General features: G+C 47.0%; 1 non-coding gene across 1 annotated transcript; it reads left to right on the top strand.

Annotated features, from left to right (window-relative positions):
• The first annotated feature begins 6,374 nt into the window (after positions 1 to 6,374).
• LOC120657784 lies at positions 6,375 to 6,483 on the top strand. Its single transcript, XR_005668321.1, has one exon. It is a non-coding gene; the product is annotated as a small nucleolar RNA R71 (small nucleolar RNA).
• The last annotated feature ends 383 nt before the right edge of the window (positions 6,484 to 6,866 follow it).

Raw genomic sequence — 6,866 nt, 5'->3', positions numbered from 1 at the left:
CGACCCCACCTGTCAGCCGTTCGTGCTGATCCTTTGCTGGGTGGTTGATTCTTTGGATCTTATCCTTATCCTCTAGTTCATCTTGCGTGGAGGCCCCGTTTCCTCTGACATGTGGGCCCTCTTTGTAAGGGTGTGACGCCGAATGTGATATTTTGCATAGTTATGTGGCATCTGCTGCGTGTTTTCGTCTTATTCCGCTCTTGCTCATCTGAAATGTACAAAACTCGAAAACAACTGTGGAGCGAGGTTAGTGATACAAATATGTGAGTAAGGCATGTAGTTTTCCTTTATTATTGAGTACAGTTGACTGGTGAAAATGGCATTTAAGCACCATCAACAACTCCCCCAAGCTAGCCCTTTGCTCGTCCCGAGCAAAGTTTTAGACTTAGGTTGTTGATCAGGAGTTGCTACAATGTCGCATTCCTGACTTATGCCCAAGGCACAACTAAGTGTTCTTACCTTTATTCTGAATAAGTTGGCCTTGTTCACACCTTTTACCTTACTCCTGTGGGGCTTATAGCATCATCCTCATTTTGGCGGTTGAGGGTCAGAATGGCTTGCAGAGTACCACTTACCACTCCTTTGTTTAACCATCAATCCGGAGGTTTTTATAAAGTTTTTGAAAAGAAATATTGTAGTTCCTCGGGTGATCTCTCGGATAGCTCAAATGTGTTTCATTCCTCACCAAGGCCTTTTTATGTGCCTTTGTTTTTCCATCCTACTTCTAATGGATCTTTTTGGTGGATCTGTAGGTATGGAGGATATAATGGCAAACTTGCTTCTCATATTTTGCTAAGTCAAAGACCGGATCCAAAGGAGAAACAAGTCATAAGCCTTGCTCAAGATGTGCAAGTGTGTGGATATTTTTTTGGTGGATGGTGGATGAAACTCCTTTATATGATTTCTCTCTCCCTTGTAATATTTTTGGTATGGGCTATATTTTTTTTGACACACCTTGTGGGTGTGTGGCACACCTTCTTTGGGCATGCATCTTTTTTCTCTCTCTTTTTTTGACATGCCTTGTGGGCATGTGGCATACCTTCTTTAGGTATGCATCTTTTATTTCTTTTTGTATAGCCCATACATTATGATGATAACTTTGGAGAGAGATAAACATGGCACATCTTGGAGTTTTATTTGTGGATGGATGGGGGATGTACTTGCTATCTTCCAGGTGTAGAAGTATAGCATGTGAGTGGACATGGACGTGATCTTGATTATGGACGTATGAAGTGATTCTCACAAAGGGTCACAACAATTTGACAAAACTCAATGAGAAGACAAGTTGTATATGTGGAAAGGCTGTTCAAACTTGTTACTCATATGGCTCTGGATGGGAATTGCATATCACCAATGAACTTTTATTTTTATTTTTGTATTTTTAAAAAGAAATACTCCGGATATCAAGCATCACGTAGGAGAAGATCATAGCAACTCTTTTCAGCCATATCATAACCCACAACAACCTAGATTCGAATTCTGCTTTTTCGCTACCCACAAGTTTCAAGCTTAAGGTTTGAACATCTAGCCACCAAACTCAGAACTTAGGGAGAGCACAAGGTTGTAACTAGGCATATGAAAGGAACTAACAGAGCAACTATTCATCATCTCAACAAGGAAAAACTACACATGCTTACTACACATACTGGAAAGCAAGTAAATATTTTTGGGTTTTTAAAGATTTTGCCAATTTTTATTTGATTTTAGTTATGCAAATTTTTATGAATTTTCAGAATTTTATAAATTTTTGTTTGGTTTCATGCAAGGTTTTGAAAAGTGGTAAAGATAGAGTTTGATACAAGGTACCTCTCATGGGGGTCCTCCCCCAAGCTAGCTTCAGGCTCACTGCTGCTGGTTGAGATTAAACCCAGCCCAACGGTAGTAGGCCCTCCACTCCTCCTGGGATTGCTGCTGTTGCTACTCCATATTGCGGATCCTCTCTCTTGTGTATCGCTGCTAGTTCTGTGTTGACTCGATGTGCTGGCCCAGCGACTCGTCGATGTTGGTGGTGCGCATGTTCAGCTCGCCCAACTGCCGAGTCAGAGTGGCAAAACCTCTGGACGGAGCTGTACGTCGCGAGGGTCCGCTGGAGCTGGAACTGGTGGACCTGTGCCCTGAGGCCTGCCGTGCCCACTCGGCGGAGCTGGCACTCTGCCATGACGATTCTCCAGCCTCATATTGCTGTGGTTGAGGCTGAGGTTGCTGCTGCTTGAATTCCTCCCTTCTGGCCCTGCTTCTTGTAACCCTGCCAGGAAGACCAGAAATACTATGCTGGTGGCTCTCCTCTTGTGGAACAAGAGGGATGGTTATTGAATGGAAGTTATACAAATGATACCCCGCATTTGGCAACGAGATTTCATTTGCATAACCAAGCGAAAAGAAAATCAAGGAGTCATCCGAGCCTTTCTTGAGCGTGTGGCCTTGAACCAAGTATGCCTCATCAATCATAACACGGGGCTCCTCAACGAAGGGAATGGGGTTCCCATCTAAGATTCCCATGTTAGATGCGATGCGGGTAACCAAAGAAGTGCATTCAATAGGACCCGTCATCCGAAAATTTGTGAGCCAATGCTTAACCATTGCTTGTGCGTGGGAGATTCGGATTTTGTTGACCATGGCGTATAATATCATCAACTCATCGTTCCGCACTGGTCGTGGATCATCTCTTGGAAAGAGAGTGATAGCCACCCACTTGTGCATCAAACGAAGAGTCGGATTTTGAATGTCATTGCACCGAGGTGCAAACTTGCCATGAATAACTTGACCCAAAATCAAACCCCAAAACTCATGTCGATCAAAACCACGGCAAGCTTTTGTAAGGGAAACTGGCAAGCGCGCGCTAAAACCAAGGAGGTGATTGAAATTTCTCCAATTAAAATAGCGTTCAACTCCAAAAAGTCGGAAAGAAACACCATCATCCACCTCCCGAAGAGTGCAAAGAAATTGGATGGTGAGGAGACGAGAACCATTCTCCTCAACGGGCACAAAACCATCCCATCCAACCGCATGCCAAACACGAAAACAGAGTCCACACCATAGGAACAAGGAGTCTGACGGGCCTCTCGCAAAAGAAAGGAGCCGAGGGGCGACGCCGCCGCCGCCACCGTTAGCGGCCCCCGTTCCCTCGCCTCCGGCCTCGCTGCTGGTGGTGACGAGGAGCAGGGGTCCGTCTCTTCAACAGATCGTCTGTCTTCGTAGGGTCTTAGTCGAGTCCACCTAGGTCTAGGGTTTGCTCGCCATTGATGTTCGGTGGTGGAGTTAGGTTTTGCCGGAGGAGTTTGGCTCCTTTGCGGCTTGCTTTTCCTGGCGACGCCGGCGATGCGGAAGCGACGGCGGCGCAACAGAATAATTTCTCCCAGCCTCTTCCGTTCTCCGATGGCGACCTACTTCGACGTCAATGGAGAGGCTGGGGAGACCTGTCCAGGAGTTGAGGGCTGGTGCATCGTCGTCTTCTTCAGGTGATGATGTTGTTGACCCTGTTAATCTCGAGGAAGATGATCTTTGGTGAAAATATGAGCTTTGCTCGGATTGCCGGCGGTGGAATCGAAGGATGCGTCGTGGGTACGGGAGTTGGCCGATGCGCCTAGGAGGCAGTGTACTCAGCTGATTCGCCTAGAAGTAAGCCCTCTTCTGCGGCCTCCAGCTTGTGGAGATTGGCTCTGGTGCCCGACGACGATTGGGAAGTGGCTTCGGCGGCGGTGACGAACGAATCTCTGAAGGCTTCGAGGAAGAAGAACAGGAGCTTTGAACTTTTTTGTAATTTTCCTTTTCTTTGGAGTCCTATTACTGAAAAGGCTGGTGTAATGCGCTAAGATCAATACATTTTCCTTCTAAAAAAACCGCATGCCAAACACGAGCGAAGTCAACATCCATACCTATTTTTTCGAGAAGGTCCGGATCGAAGGCTCTGGTATGACCAAAGCTTCGATTCTTGATCATGGCGTAGGCTTGATGCTCGCGGTCGTCTTGCAAATCGAGGTATGGTGCATCATCTTCATCTATATCCATGTCCTCGGCGTGCGGTTCTTCAGCTTGCTCCTCTATTTGTTCCTCTTGTTCGTCTTGCTCATAGTCCATCATGGTCGGCGTTGGTGTAGGTTCGGGGGAATGACGGGAGCTCGACCCACCCCATGAATGAGATGAGCTTGTCCCTGTCATCTTCTTGATAGCTCCAGAAAGTTTCCGACCTACACCCTTCATGCTTGCAAAAAGAACGAACAAGAACCAACGAGAACAACTCGATTCGGGTTACGTTAGTGAAATGAAAATGAAACTCTTACCCGAAAGTTGTTCCTCCAATTATGTGATCAATCTTGCAGTAAAGAATTGAGAGAGAGAGAGTGTGTGTGTGTGTGTTCTTGCAATCAAACTTGAGCCAAAATCCAAAGGAAACCCGAGCAAGAATGTGTGAGAGGGAGTAAGAGTGGAGAGAATGAGTATGAGAGCTCATCTCCCCTCTCTCGGCCTCTATTTGAAGGAAACTGGGCAAGTGCACCCGAGGAGGAGCCAGACACAACGGTCAGGAAGCCGTTGGAGAAGGTGGGGCCCAGGAGCCGTTGGCCCTGGGTCGGCCGGCCCCAGGGTGGGCCCCCTGGTGCCCCCCTTTGGGCAGGTGATTCCTCAACGGTCATAAACTTTGAAAATATGGTGTACGGCCAAAAGTTTGCTCGAAAAGATGTCCAAATTATTTTTTTCCAAAATATTTTAAAACTCAGAAAATATTTTTGGTCTTTTTGTAAAAAGGGAAAAATGCTAGAAAAATTCCAGCATGTAGAAAACAATTTTGAAAATTTCAAACATGCAGTGGAGAAAAACAAATAAGGTGCAAAGAAAATGTTGAAAAGCGGAGAAAGCAAATATGAGATAAATACCAATTTACCTTTGGCAAGAGCGCGTCGTTCAAAGTCTGACGTGCACGACTTTTCTCCATCGTTCTTACCATTCGTCGGCTCATCCTGGAGAACTAGACGAGGCTGAACTATCGACTTTCCACCACACCTTCTTTTGCTTCTTCTTTGTTTTAGGTGCGGAGGGTCGTTGTTTTGGCTGGGGTTCTGGTGCACCCCAGAGTGCTTGCCCTTCACTGTCTTGTTGGATCATGAAGCGCTGCTCTTCCTTCTTCTTGGACCTGAAAAACATATCCTCCCATCCGACACGGAAACAAATTTCTCCCTTTTCGACATCGATCCTTGCCTTGGCAGACCTTAGAAAAGGTCGCCCAAGTACGAGGTCGACTCCGAGGTCGCCCTCCATATCCATTACCACAAAATCGGCAAGGACGAAGGAGTCTCATACTTGTACGAAAACATGTTCGGCTATCCCTTCGGGATTCCGAATGGTTGAATCTGTAAGCTGTACGAGCATGGTTGTAGGGGAAAGAGCAGGATATTCAGGTGCTTCATATATTACCCTGGGCATTATATTCACGCTTGCCCCCAGATCGCAAAGGCATCGCTCGAAGTGTTTGATGTAGATCGAGCAGCTGATTATGGGGACCCCTAGATCCTCTTGCACCGCTGCCACCATGCCATCCCAAACGTCGTTCCTTGGGGGATAGTACCTACCTGCATGGTTATTGCATGGTAGCCTCCGGGACGAGTTACCCCGTCCGGTAGACACCATGCTGACATTTTCAACGGGAGACTCGGGTTGCCCCGGTATCTTCCCGCTCTCAACAGCAGGTAATGAAGCAGCAATTTGTGCAAACTGGGTTTCGATCATTTTGTTGAAACTTAACTGGTTTTTAAGAGTTAAAGACAGTTTCAAGCTTGACCTTTAAACTTTCCAGGGATTTGTCATTGGCCAAGAGCTTTTTATTTATATTTTCGTTGATTTTAACTTGGCCAAGAACAAGTTCTCTCAAGGGAGGTTGGTTTGAATTGAAATTCGAATTATAAGAAGGATTGTTGTTATTACCTCCCTGAAAAGGTGGACGTGGCTGGTTCCACCCCTGGCCTCCTTGTTGTGGACAGTACCCGTTGTTGTTGTTGTTGTTGAGGTAGGCGAAGTTTTCATGGGTTTTGGTGTAGTCGTTCCCCGAGTGTCCATCATTACCACAGGCTTCACACGTGAAGTGCGAACCCATGGCGTAAACGGGAGCATGGATCGGTTGTTTGCTCCCTTCCTCCATCTTCTTGATTAGGAGGTCCAGCTTCGTGGCAATCATATCCGTCTCTTTGACGGTATGCATGCCTTTGGTGTGGGGTTGGAGTTGTTCATCGCTCCACCCCTGATTGGAGACCATCTTCTCGACCAATGCTTTGGATTTGGCTATGGTCAGGTCGAGAAAGGCTCCTCCAGCAGCGGCATCAATATTGGCTCGAGATGTCATTATGAGCCCGTTGTAGAAGCTTTGCAGGACGAGCCACTCACCCATGCCGTGATGAGGACAGGCCAGGATGTATTCCTGTAGCCTCTCCCAAACTTCTGGGATGGATTCCATCCCCATCTGGTGGAAACTTGAAATTCTCCCGCACAGGGCATTTGTTTTGCCCAGCGGGAAGAATTTTGCGAGGAACGCCTTGGAGCATTTGGCCCAGGTGTCGATGTCCTTTTCTTTATAAAACCACTGTTTCGCCTTTCCCAGGAGGGAAAAGGGAAACAGACGAAGATTGGCAACATTGGCGGTGACACCCCGTATGACAACGGTGTCGCAGAGCTCCAGAAAGTTCTGCAAATGTGCATTTGCATCCTCATTCGGCTTGCCACAGAATGGGCTAGCCTGCATCATGTTGATTAGGCTTGATTTGAGCTCGATGTTCACGTCCCCGACATTGATGTTGGGGCCAGTGGCCATATTGTCGGTGGAGGGGACAGAGAACTCGCGGAGAGTCTTTTCAGCCATAGCCTCAAGAACGAGTGGTGCT

The sequence above is a fragment of the Panicum virgatum genome, chromosome 1N (assembly GCF_016808335.1).
Source record: "Panicum virgatum strain AP13 chromosome 1N, P.virgatum_v5, whole genome shotgun sequence".
Classification (NCBI taxonomy): Eukaryota; Viridiplantae; Streptophyta; class Magnoliopsida; order Poales; family Poaceae; genus Panicum; species Panicum virgatum.
Note: the sequence above shows the minus strand (reverse complement) of the source record. Positions and strands in the feature narration are given on the sequence as shown.